This window comes from Leucoraja erinacea, chromosome 3, assembly GCF_028641065.1.
Source record: "Leucoraja erinacea ecotype New England chromosome 3, Leri_hhj_1, whole genome shotgun sequence".
Classification (NCBI taxonomy): Eukaryota; Metazoa; Chordata; class Chondrichthyes; order Rajiformes; family Rajidae; genus Leucoraja; species Leucoraja erinaceus.
This window is the reverse complement of record NC_073379.1, coordinates 64,254,970-64,269,097: the sequence shown is the minus strand read 5'-3', so window position 1 is coordinate 64,269,097 and position 14,128 is coordinate 64,254,970. Positions and strand designations below refer to the sequence as shown.

Below are 14,128 nucleotides of genomic sequence, written 5' to 3'. Positions count from 1 at the left end.
CATTCAAACTCCCAAGGTGCAATACCTCGCATTTATTCAGACAATGTGATTATAGATGATTTAATTAAGCCGAGCTGTGTTGTGACTATTGATGACTTGGAGAACTGTAACAAATGGCTGGTGCATACGTTATGTCATTGCTGCATCAGGTATTGTCTCAGCATTGAGCAGGCTTTGCTTCCATTCTTGTTCTGTGGCGGCTGACATCACTGGTTTTACTGGCTGTTTGGCCAGTGGTGCACTCCTGTTTACATGTCTTCTGTGCACTCCCCAAAAAATGGACTTGAGGTCTGAATGACTGAGTGCTTTTCCATTTTCAGCAGTTGTGCACTAGGGATTTTAAGTTGATGATGATGTTACACTTTTCCCAAAAATGTGTTTGAACCACTTCTTCTGTTCACCTGGTAATTGCTGCAATGGAATGAAGAACCCCTCTTTTGGGGATGCCACTGTAGTCTTGTTAAAACTACATGGCCATTATCAAATGAGATGGTGTGAGGCTGATGTTCTCAACAACAGACTAATAATTAGGCAATTTTCTGTCCTTGTCTCTGGGTTCCCTGGAAAATACCTTTAGTAGCACGTATTAAAATGCACTGTCACAATGCTAGTTTTTCCATTGACTTTCAAATGTTAAATAATCATGCAAGTAGATTTTCAAAGTCCGCTTTTGGAACTTAAACAGAAATTGCTCTTGATGAAGATTGTGTTGCTTTGATGTTAAATATAAAGTTGCAGTTGAAAAGCGAATTAAGTAAAATTACAATGCACCGCTATTCTGAGATCTCAGTTGGAAATCTTTTATTTTTAATGGAATGTTGGATTATGCAATTAATGGCAATTGTTTAAAGTTTGCAGCTCCCCTTTTCAAATCATCAGCCAGGAATAAACTTTTACTGATGTCAATAGCTGTTGGCTGTTCAAAGGAGAACCCTGACATTCAGCGACTGTAGTGTCAAAGTTCTTGAGCAATCAGTCACATCAACGAATAGTAACTGCAGAGAAGGAAAGAAAACTACTTAGTTTTTAAAAACTTTTGCAGAGTACAAAGTAGAGAATGCAAATGAGCTAAAACAATAAATACCACATTATTTTAAAAAACTCAGTTAATGTGGAAACAGTAATGGATCAATTGCAATCCAGATACAATTTTTTAAGGTGGAGCTTGTCAGGCATTGATATGGCTTTGTATTCCATTTAAAAATTGCTCACCTTGCATAACTAACTTCAGAGTTGTTGTTAGTTGATGTTGCCACCATTGCAACTGCAAAATTGACAGTGGGATGTTGACAGAATAATTTGGTGGCTGGTTTCTGCACAAGCTCCTGATCATTAAATGGTTGGCTGTTGTCAATTGCTATGATTTTAAAGATAATATATTCAAAAGTTTCACTTTAGTTTTACTTATTGTGATGCCAAATGTTTTATCCAGTGGTTAAAAAAAAAAAAAAGACTTTGGATTTGGCTGCTTACAGTAAACACATGACTGGAGCAATCACACATGTGGCTTCATGATCATTATCAGTCTGGTTTGGGACCGTTTGAAGGTCAGTGTGCATTTTTTTAGCCCCAAAGTTATGCCTAGTGGCAGATCTAAACTTTCTGATAAGGGTGTACAATTTCCTGTCGCCAGTCAAGCTGTACAACAGCATCATGACGTGCAGGACAGGACTTTAATTTTGGGATGTGGCAGAGAAGCGCGGACTACAGTTTTCCTGTTAATAATTTACAATCTTTCTCATGTTGCAGCGGACGGGACGGGCAGCCGCAATTCTGAAATGGAAACGAGCAACTAACTAGGTTGGTTGTGAAATGGTGTCCCCTTGCAGTTATACCAACATTACATTCTAAATGCAATAGAACTATTGTCATGTGAATATTTTGAATGTCACCAAGATCTTTGATTCTAATTTAAAATTGGATTGAAATTTGTGTTGTGGATGTGCTGGTAGGAAGAACAATAGAATGAAACAGCTTTTTTCAGCTTTCTATTTTCAGTTATAAGCAGTCAATTCCAGTTCCACAAAGTTAATCGGAATCTCAGAAATGTTCTTTAATATTAATATAACTGCTTGGCTCATGCATTGCTCCAGTGATGCGGTGTTATTAGCACCCAAAAAGGGATTTTTAATCTGTTGATTTATTCCACTTTGGCCAATAACCTGATGCGGTTTGGAGTGACAATGGTATTGTGCTAATAGTGTCTGAGCTCATTATTTCATCCTATTCAAATTTATCACCTTATGTTAGTTACGTTGCCTAAATGAAATTAACTCAAAATATGTACAAGAGACAGTGGCACCAGCAAATCCTTTATTGACCAAATCCTTTATTTTCAATTCACTTCTGGGAGGATACATTATCACAGTGCCAAATATCAGTATCTTGATCAGTCACTTTAATATTGAATTTCAAAACAAATTTTTATTATTTATTTTTCACTCTATGGCACTGATGGTGAGCGGGAATCCTGTACTATTTCATCTCTCTTTCTTACATGGCAGACCTTGATTTACAGCACAACCTTGGATTTTACATGGTGTACATAATTTGAGCTATTGCATGTTGATATCAAGAAGGTGTTGGGTCTTTGAAGAGGTTTAAGGTGGTAAGTCCCAGGGGCCTGAAGGGATCGATCCCAGTTATTGAGAGAGGCAAGAGAGAAGATTGCTGGCACTTGATATGGATCTTTGTATCCTATCCACAGGAATGGCTCCAGAGGACTGGAGAATACTCAACATTTTTTCTTTGTTTAAGAAGGGCATGGAACAAACCAGGACATTATAGGTCCATGAGCCTTCGATCAGTAGCAGGGAAATTATTGGAGAAGTTTCTTGGGGATAGGCTTTCCTCGCCTCAGGAAAAGCATGCACAGTCAGCATAGCTTTATCTTACAGACTTTTTGAAGAGGTGATGAAGGATATGGCAAGTGGCGTTATCCACATAAAGTTCAATAATGGATTCAACAAGATCCTATATTGTAGGCTGACACAGAAGATTAAGATACATGGGTTTCATGGGGACACACAGTAGATTAGATTCAAAATTGGCTTGGCCATACAATACAGGATTGTGGTGGGTAGGTGTAATTGATTAGATGACTGAGACCAATGGTGTTCTGCAGGGATCAGTGCAGAAACCTATATCATATAAATGACATGGACAAACATGAGGGTGAGCTGATCAGTAAATTGGCAGGCAACATGAAAATTGATGGAGTTGAAGACATAGAAGAAAGATGTCAAAGGACATTTTAAAATATTGGCAGAGAATTGACAGATGGCGTTATATCTGATCAAATGTGGTGTTGCGCTTTGTCAGGTCAAATCGAAGAGGAAAGTATACTGTAAATGACAGGATCTATGAAATGGTTGATGTACAGTAGAATATTTTGCGTACAAGTCCTTAGCTCCTTGAAAAAGGCAACATAAGTACATATGATGATAAAGAAGGTAAAACAACATACTTGTCTTTTATTGGTGATGAGGGTATGTCAAGTCATTTTGCAACTATATACATCTTCTTGGTTAGGTCACATTTGGAGTATTGTGTATAGTTCTGGTTGCTGCATTACAAAATGTATGTGGCGGCTTTAGAACAGGTGCACAAGGATCATGTGAATATTGCCTTGATGAGGGTGGATAAACGGACTGTTTTCTCTGGATGGTTGGAGGTTGAGGGATGAAAGTGTTAGAAATATACAACATTGAGAGGCACAGGTAGGATAGATAGTCTTCCTCGGGTGGAAATATCAAATTGCTGTGAAAATTGAACAAAGCTTCCGCAAATTCTCCTTTTACATGTACATTGGAACATGCTGCCAGAGGATGTGTTGGAAGCAAACATAAGAGCAGCCTTTTAAGAGGCATTTAGACAGTCACGCGGACAGGCAGGGAATGGTGAGATACAGACCATATACAGGCAGATCTGGATTAGTTTAAATTGGCATTAGGGTTAAAATGGATATTTGGTACCAAAGAGCACTTTCCTGTACTGTACTGCTCTATGTTCCATAGACTAGTCAACCAGCTCAATCTAAATGTGCAATCTGGAGCTTGCTTTCAATCAGATGATGAAAAATCCACATGCTTCAGCACTAAAGCAAATAGTGTATATTCGGAAAATCTGCAATAAGTAACTGCAATTGCTAGAAATAATCACCAGTTAAACCAGCCCCTTCATTTTAAGAACAGTAAATGTTTCGGAACTGATAAATGATCAGTAATGTGAAACATTTGGTCATACAGCTTTTGTGGAGTGAGAAAAACAATGAATATTTCACTTGCTAAACTTCATGTTTGTCGGCATAAGCATGAGAATGGTATTGTGTGCAAATTTTTGGACGTTTCTCCAAATGCGTGCTTTGGCTCATTAAGAGAGGTAATAAAAACCTTGGGCTAACTCCAATCCCTGCATACCTTCGGGTTAAAACCATTAATGACTGCCTTTTGCTCTGGGGTTTTAATAATTTTTTGCTCTTTCTTCTTGTGTAATCCTTTGAGATTGCGAATGACTTGTTCCCAACTCTGAGTTTTGAGGCAGTTAATGAGACCAAGGTGGGATCCAAAGGCTTGACTACAAATGGGGCAGGTGGTGCCTGATGAGAGGGGGACAGTTGGGTGGCCTAAGAGGTGGTGGGCAGCTTTTGTTATTTATGCTGCTGATCTATTAACCAGAAGTTCTTCATGCCATCCCAAATATTCCTTCTCTACTTTGAGCAGTTACACATCAAAGATTTCCAGGAATCAATCGGCATGTTGCTTTTTTTTTTTAAGGAGGATGTGTACATCCTTGAATGTTTTGCTTTATCTCTCTTGATAATCTCTCCCAGCTTCAGGAGCCTGGATCCGGAAGTGGCGGCGCTGTTAACAGCTGCGGCTCGCCTGCAGTCCGTCTGTCTTTACTTTTTTCTGTTGTTTTTTTTGTCTTGTTTTGGTTAAGTTTTAGTTTGTTGGGTTGTGCTTTGGAACATGTTCTCTGTTTATCTCTCTTGATTCGACTGAGCGGTGGCCCGCTGGTGCGGGTTCTCTTTCGGAGGCAGCCTGGGGCTGATGCACAGCCTCCCCAGCTTCAGGAGCCTGGCATGGGGCACTTGCTGGTGCGGCGTTCTGGCTTTCTGGCTTTCGGCGGCGGCCTGGGGCTGATGCAAACATGGCCTGAAAATGGCTCCGGAGACTGAGCATTTGGGCCTTCCTACTGGGCGTGTTGGTCTGGGAGCGGACACTGACTCTGCCCCCCCCTATCCTTCCAGTAAATATCGATGTTTCTGAAGAGTGTTATGATCTTAGTCCCATGAGGTGTCAACTGCAGGGAGCCCAGGTCTTAGACGCATACCCAAGTCAGGGATCACTGCTGCTTAGTAGACCATGAAGTTAGTGCCAAATTTAATATCTTGAACATCAGACATCCATTTCCTGAATAAAACAAAGGTTCTGCTGGTTCATCGGAGGGGAGAGTGAAGGAAGACACAAATAAAATGCAGAGTTTGTTCCTGAGATATGGGAAACATATTCCAGGATCTGGCCATGGAGCTGTTTTGCACAGCAGGTTGGTGGTAGCGGATGTTTGCAGATGTACATTGCATGGTCTTCCTTAAGTTGAAGTGAACAAATTGCTGATGGCTGGTAGTTTGAGTAGTTTTCCGTTAGCCCTGTAGATTGGTGCCACACCTACAGGGATCATTAATGTACAAAGGTATTTTGAGATCCGTCCATTATTCTCTGAAAGTGGCAACATAAGTAGTTTTAGTTTTTAGTTTTTAAAATACAGCACGGAAACAGGCCCTTCAGCCCACCAAGTCCATATCGACCAACGATCCTCGCACATTAACACTATCCTACACACACTGGGGGCAATTTAACATTTACACCGCCAATTAACCTACATACTTGTCCCTCTTTGGAGTATGGGAGGAACCCGAGATCTCAGAGAAAACCCACGCAGATCATGGTAACAGTGAACAAACTCCATAAAGACAGCACCCGTAGTCAGGATCGAACCTGGGTCTCTGGCGCTCTAAGACAGTAGCTCTACCGCTATGCCACTGTGCCGAGTAGATAGATTGGTAAAGGCAGCATATGGTGTGCTTGCTTCCATAAGTTGCTGCATTGTATAGGAACCAGGAAGTCATGTTGCAGCTTTATAGGGCGTCAGCTTCATTTGGAGTGTTGCATTCGGTTCGGGTTGCCCCAATAGAGGAAGGATGTGGATACTTTGGAAAAGGTATGGAGGAGGTTTACAAGAACGGTGCCTGGATTGTGAGGTATTAGGGAGAGGTTGGACAGACTTGTATAGTTTTCTCTAATATGCTAGATTTGTGGGGCGACCTAATAAAAGTATATAAAATTGAGAGACATAGATATAGTAGACAGTCAGATCTTATTTCCAGGATGGAAAAATCAAATACTAGAGGGCATAGCTTTAAGCTGAGAGGGGCAAAGTTTAAAGATGATTTGCAGGGCAAGCTTTTTACACAGATGGTAGTGGGTGCATGACACGCAGGGGTGGTATTTAAGAAACTTTTGGGCGGGCATTTTGATATGGAAGGATATGGATTATGTGCAGGCAGATCAGTGCTAGTCTTAGCATCCTGTTTGACACAGACATTGTGGACCGAAGGGCCTGTTCGTGTGCTGTACTATTTTATATTCTATGTTCTTGTGGGAAGTGAGATGTGACATTGTGCAGAAAAAGATTTGGAAGGTGTGTCAAGTCAATCATCCAGATTTGTTTGACGCTGACTCTGAGGTTGATTTGTTAACTCAGTGGTTATGATCCTAGCCTGTGTGTCTTCATGCAGGATGTTGAATTTTAGGGTGGTGACCATCGCAAGGCCTTGTGCAGAGTGCTGTGGTCATCTTTTATTAATTTCTTAAAGCAATCTAAAATGTCCACCAATTTCGCAAGTTTAAATACTCTGCTCAGATTTCATGAATAATTTTGAAAAATAATGCCCAAACATACAATTTGTTTGGGCATTACTTTTTTTGGCAGGTATCTGTTGAGACCGTGCAAAGCAAGTATGTTCAACAGCACTTTTTTAAATGACACAAAGTGCTGGAGTAACTCAGCAGGTCGGGCAGCATCTCTGGAGGGAGCCTGACCTGCTCCGTTATTCCAGCACGCTGTGTACTTTTGTGTATTAATGAGCATCTGCAGTTCCTTGTTTCAGCATTATTTTAAAAATCTTGGCCTTTTACTTTCTTTGTCTGCGAACATTTTTGAAAAGTCATCCATCTCTGTACAGAATTACCATCTTGGATGGAATATGAAAGCAAATATTTAATCAGAGTGAATAATGGTTCAAAAAAAAATCAAATTTGTTTTATATAATAAGGAGCATGCTTTTATCTCTTGCCAGTGGTTGAGACTCTGCTGGTATGGCTTCTAGGTGATAATGATCACTGGCTTAAAATCACAGTTGTTCTGTCATTACTATGAGTATTCACAGTATTAAACTTAAAGGGCATGTTGATTTTACCTAGTCAGAGCCCATAAACAACATTTCAAACAGGATTTGTGCTGTTCTGAACTTTTGCTTTAATGGATTCCTATCAATGTAATATGATGAGCACTAATATGGTGAGCACAAATTCAACAATTTGTTCTGAAACTGGTCATATTTAAATATAAATTTACATTACCGTAACTTTCTCGTAACTGCGTGGATAGCTGTTTTTCTTTGTAAATGTGTGTGCAAGTTGGGCACAGTATAAGATCAATTTCTATAACTATTGAAACATACAAACTTTGAGTTTTTGTCTGATATGCCTAATTGCATGTGGGAAATGTCACTTGTTATTAGATTAGTTTTGCAATATTCTTAAAATCGTTTTGTGCACAAGATAATGTCAGGATGGTCCATTAGTCTGGCATGGGAATGAAACGGGTAAAGAATGGAAAACAGTTCTAATTTTCTAGAATATTATTGTTTCAAAGTTTAACCACGGATGAGGTAATGAATTCCGCCTTTGAAGCTTAAACAGTCTTATTGTTATTATTTATTAATATTAGGAATGCAAGAGTTTGGGAAGTCGTGACGCAGCTTTATCGGACTTTGGTTCAGCCACGTTTTGAATATTGCATCCACTCTGGCCATCCATTACCCGAAGGATGAGATTTTGGGGAGAGTGTTTAACCACAAGAGGTTTACAGGAATACTGTATTTCCTAGATTATGCGGTGTTAGCAATAAGGAGAGGTTGGACAAAGATGGATTGTTTTCTCTGGAGTGTGAAAAGCATGGGGGGGCGACACCTGATGGGTGTTTATAAAACTGAGGCAGCGATAAGGTAGCCATTCAGACCCTTTTTCCAAGAATGGAAATGCCAAAGACTAGAAGGCATAGCTTCAAGTTGAGAAAGGAAAACTTTGAAGGGAATGTGAGGGGCAAGTTTGTTTCTTTTAAACAGTGGTGGGTATTGGATTAAGCTGCCAGTGGTGGTGTTGAAGGCAGTTACAATAGGTTTTTTTTAAAAGGCTTTTTAGCATAAGCATATGGATCGGCAGGGAATGGAGGGATATGAGTCACATGCAGGCAGAGGAGATTAGTTTAATTTGGCATCATGTACGGCATGGACATTGTAGGCTGAAGTGTATGTTCCTATGTTTTTTGTTCTATGTACCAGGACCACTGTCCTCGTAATTATAATTCTGTTCCTTGACTTGGGTATATAAATGTTTTCTACGAACTGAATATCAATAACAGAGCGAAAAACGAACTGATAGAAGAACTCTACTCATTAAACTATTCGGTTCAGTGATGACAAAGTGATGGTTAGTGTGTAAGAAAGAACTGCAGATGCTGGATAAAATCAAACGTAGACACAAAATGCTGGAGTAACTCAGCGGGTGAGGCAGTATCTATGGAGAGAAGGAATGGGCGACGTTTCGGGGCAAGACCTTTTTTCCGACCGTGTCGGAAGAAGGCTCTCGACCCAAAACGTTGCCCATTCCTTCTTTCCATAGATGCTGCTTCACCCGCTGAGTTACTCCAGCATTTTGTGTCTACCTAGTGTTTCAGATTGAGTCCCTGCAACAGGACTTTCATCTGCCCTCCCATTTCCTCAACCGATGCTGCTTGAGTTCTTTCAGCAGTTTATTTTTTGCTCTTGATTACAACATCTGCAGTCTGGTGTGTCTGCTGTGTAATAGATGTTGATACACTATTTGCGGTAATGGTCAAATCTATCTTCCCCTGCACAAATTCTTCAATCCTCCCGATGGATTCCAATGATACTCCCAGAAGACCAACTAAAGGAGGGAGCAGAGTCAAGGGGTATTTGTGAAGGATTGTTTTTCCTAATTGGAAGCCTGTGACCAGTGGTGTGCCACAAGGATTGGAGCTGGGTTTACAGTTTAAAATCAAATCTACATTAACAATGAACATTGATGCAATTATAAAGAAAGTCCATCAATGCCTCTCCTTCCTCAGAAGATTGAGATTTGTAATGTCAATTAATACTCAAATGCCTACATGTGTACAATAGAGAGCATATTGATATGTTAATTGACTGGTTGCATCATAGCCTGGTTTAGCAACTCCACCACCCAGGAATGAAGGAAATTACAAAAAGTGATGAACACTGTCCAGTCCATCACAGGTATTGACCTCCCCACTTTCAAAGTGCTCTGTTGGAGCAGCTGCCTCAAAGGCAGCCAGCATCAATCATCAAGGTCCCACAACACCCTTGCCACACTCTCATTTCACTCCTACCATTGGGAATAAGGTGATGGAGTCTGAAAACCATGGCTGCCAGGTTCAAGAATAGCTTCTTCCCAACAACCATCACACTCCAGAATACTGCACTACACTAAACTATGGACTGTCTTTGGTTACACAAAGGACTTTGGGCTTTTTTTGCACTAGTATTGGGGCTCTTAATTTAGTGATTTTTGTTTACTATGTTATCCACGAGTACTGTGGGCTGTTATTGTGGAAGTAAGAATGCCATTGTTCTGTTGTTAGTACATAGGACAATTAAACACTATTGACTTTTCACTCAATTTTGCATTGGCATAAGAATTAGAAAATCAAGATTTTTTTAATTAACCTTTTTGATTAAGTTTTCCCAGCCAAGTAATCATATCCTTCAAATTCCATTAAAATTGGCTGACATGTTCAAACACATTTGTGTGCAGATCTCTGAACTGTCCTGGGCCCAGCACATTGATTCAGTCACAAAGAAAGCTCATCAACTCCTCTACTTCCATAAAAGATTGAGGAGATTTAATATGTCAACAAATTCTCTTGGCTAACATCTACAGGGTACAGTAGAGAGCATATTTGACTGATTGTATCCGAACTGCAGTTTTTAAACAACAGTCTTATTATCCAAGTGGTTCCATGCAGACTGGCGAGTCAGCAAGATCTCCCCCCCCCCCCCCCCCCCCCCCCCCCCCCCACCCAGTCACATGGTGCAGTTGAATTTGATGGAGCTAAAGGTTGTGTTAGTGGTCATATGTCATTGAGGCATTATCAGCTTGCTGCATATTATGCCCTTTCTAGATTGAGGCTGGCTTGCATGAATTTGATGGAGCTCCTGGTTATAACATTATTATTGCATTATTAGATTGGCTGGCGTCTAGTCTGAATCCTTCCATTTGGCATTTCGGGCATCTACCTACTTCAGCTGGAGTCTTGTCACTCTATACAAATAGAAATCTCTGCAAAACAATGGAATTTGGATTATTTTTTTCTCATTTTGAAGCTTGGCTACAGGAAAGATTTCTTGTAATAATGTTGCCATGAGTCTCAAGAATTTGTCACTGAGGAGCCAAACAATTGCAATGAAAATAACAGTGGTTGCTGTTCTCCTAGACTGCCCTCCCTGTGATCACTCAATCCTCTGGATCCAACTTTTCTTGTTCCAGATGAGTTTTAGATGTTGCAGACCATTGGCTAACCACAAAGAAAAGTCCCCATCCAACCATGCACTCGACAAACAAACCTCACCTTCAATGGACAGGTCCAACTAATTTAAAATCTGGAATAAAATAGTAATTGATGTGCAAAGCTGCAGATTCTGTTTATAAGCACAGTCAGTCTCAACCAGTTAGTTAATGCAGTGATATTACTGTCCAGAAGATGGCACCCCTGCAGGCTGTTTCATTGGCTGGTCAAATCTGGGATGTGCCTTGAGTAATGTTTGGCCAGATATCCTAAGACCTAAGAAACCCAAACAGTAAACCGTTAAAAGATTGGAGTGAATCCAGGAAAGCAACCGACCACCGTTCAAAGCCGCTCATCACCCCCCACCCCACCCCTGAATTATCATCCAAATGATGCAGGTACCTAATGGCTTGGGTAATAGTCACCACTATTACTGGTAGGTCATAATAATGGAATAAAATGTCTGGCAGCATTCAGTGGGATTGGCTTTGAATCTGTTCCTTTCCTGCACCAGTAAACATGGAAGCAGCATCTCATTGTAGGTTTCACCTGCCAATGGTGCCCAGAACAGGGGTGGGGAACCTTTTCATGTTGGAATTCCGCATTAAGTTAGCTGTAATCTAATAAAGCTGCATCCGAGAAACTTCAATTAGATATACTTCAAAATGAACATTATTTTGTAAAAATCAAACTAATATATACTAACTTCAAGAAAATGAAAACATTTTGTTAATTCTAAAGTTAACTAACCTTTTAGTTACTTTGTTGTGACTGCTTTTTGTGGGAAAGCATTTAAATATTTGGTTGCAACATGGAGGTACACAGTTTCAGCTGATCTTCTAGATGGGTATCCGTCATTTGTGACCTTAAGGGTGTCTCGATTTGGATTAGGTAGGAGAATGTAGATTCGCAGCAATAAGTGGTTGTAAAGCAAGAAAGCATTTTTCATGCATGTTGCCGAAGACTTGAGTATTCTATTGCATTTTTCCATATTTCAATCGGATCTTTCTTAGCGTCAAATAAGGAACTTAAAATGTCATCTTCTGAGAGCTCAATCAATTCCATCTGTAGTTCTTTAGGAGCCTTGGAGACATCAACTAGATGAGGTTGAAATGCTAATTTGAGTGTGATGTCATGATTCTCAAAGTCAGTGAACCTTTCATTGCATTCTTTAATTAATAAGTCTATAACAACTGCGTATTCTTCAAATGATTCGCATGAATCCTCCTGTGGGATCGAATGACCAGGTAGGGGACTAAAGTTGGAGTCGCCGACCCTTCAAAGTTCCCCCTACCCCCACACCACCACCACCACATAAAATCCCTCCAAACTAACTGACTAACATTTATGCAATGACCTTCGCTAACTGTGGAAAATGTTCATCCAAAATTTCATTTTTAAGAATACTGAAGACCTGATGGCTAGCGGACTCTCTCCGACATTTTCCCTCTCTTCAACCAGCCTCAGGCGGTGGTGGCGCCAGTCAGGCAGGGAGGTTAACGTACATCCTAGAGTCGCATTAGAACTAAATCATGAGCATAACAGGTGTTAAAATAGCCCTCATGACTTACTAATGTTTTAATTGTGGCCGTCAGTCGGGGAGGATTATTTAGTTGAATCTTCTTTTACACTTTGTTATTTTAAATATGTTAATTTTAAGATTAAACTAGACTAAGTGGGACCCGTTGGGCCCCATGCTCACAAGGGAGGGCTGGTCCCCCGACGCAATATTCCACCTCTCCACCAATTCCAATATTGGTGGCCAGTGGGGGGGCTTTCTGGAGTGCTGGTATGGGTTCTTGGGGTGGCAGCTCAGTCCCTCAAGCCTGATCTGCTGGCAGCTCACTCACGGCTGGTGGGCTGGCAGTTGACTCATGACTATTCCTTGAAATTCCATTTAAAGCAGGGTGCAAGTCCACCAAATTCAAATCCATGTTCCTACCATTTCAAGCAGGGTTCAAGGCCACCAAATTCAAGTGCAGTTTCTTACCACTATGAGCAGGGTGCAAGGCCACCGAATTCAAGTGCAGTTTCATACCACTTCAAGCTGGATCCAAGGCCACCAAATACAAGTGCAGTTTCATACCACTTTCAGCAGGGTGCAAGGCCACCAAATTCAGTGCAGTTTTATTCCACTTCAAGCAGGGTGCAAGGCCACCAAATTCAAATGCAGCTTTATACCATTTCATGCAGGGTGAAACCACCATAAAACCACACAAAACACCAAACTTACAGTTCAGTAGACATTCAGTGTGTTCAGTTGATTCACAGCTCAGACAGAGTCATGACCTCTCCCTCCCCCATCATGCAGAGACTGAGCCACACCCACACTTCTGGGTTTTATAACCCCACCCCCTCCCACCGGAAAAGGTGTGGCTTTCAGGGCGTCATTGACAGGAGAGAGATTCTCAACATTTTTTAAACACTAATAACACTTTTATTTTTCATTGATGGGAAGAATTCTCTGCACCTGCTCAGCGGAGGGGGGACTGAGTAAGATGACCCAAAAATCACAGCTGTAAGTGTAGCATTTTATCTAAAAAATCAATATACAGTGCAAACAGGAAGTGCATTTGCAGTAGTGCCTTTTAACTTCAAGTCAAATCACCCAAGCCGCCATTTGCAGTAAGTAGTGCCTTTCAACCTCAAGCCAAAGCACCCAAGCCACCATTTGCAGTAAGTAGTGTCTTTCAACCTCATACCACGATTTGCAGTAAGTAGTGCCTTTCGACTTCAATCAAAGCACCGAAGCCACCATTTGCAGTAAGTAGTGCCTTTCAACCTCAAGCCAAAGCACCCAAGCCACCATTTGCAGTAAGTAGTGCCTTTCAACCTCAAGCCAAAGCACCCAAGCCACCAATTGCAGTATAAAGTGCCTTTCAACTTCAAGCCAAAGCACCCAAGCCACCATTTGCAGCAAGTACTGTCTTTCAACTTCAAGCCAAAGCACCCAAGCCACCATTTGCAGTAAGTAGTGCCTTTCACCTTCAAGCCAAAGCTCCCAAGCCACCATTTGCAGTATGTAGTGCCTTTCAACTTCAAGCAAAGCACCCAAGCCACCATTTGCAGTAAGTAATGCCTTTCAACTTCAAGCCAAATCACCCAAACAACCATTTGCAGGCAGTGCCTTTTTACTTCAAACAAACCATATTTTCATTTTCAAACCGTATTAAGGGTACTCACAGTTGTGTAGACATTTGTTCAGTGTTATTCAGAGGTCAGAGAGACGTGACCCTTG

General features: G+C 40.9%; 1 protein-coding gene across 3 annotated transcripts in view; it reads left to right on the top strand.

Moving 5' to 3' along the window:
* The window catches only part of kank1a (KN motif and ankyrin repeat domains 1a), a 247,433-nt gene that overhangs the window by 95,323 nt on the left and 137,982 nt on the right, over positions 1–14,128 (top strand). Inside the window, exon 3 of one of the 3 annotated variants that reach the window (XM_055632824.1) lies at positions 1,750–1,800. The exons of the other annotated variants lie outside the window; for them this stretch is intronic. The gene's annotated coding sequence lies outside the window, so the exon portion shown is untranslated. The remainder of the gene's footprint in view (positions 1–1,749; positions 1,801–14,128) is intronic. 3 annotated transcript variants of the gene reach the window in all.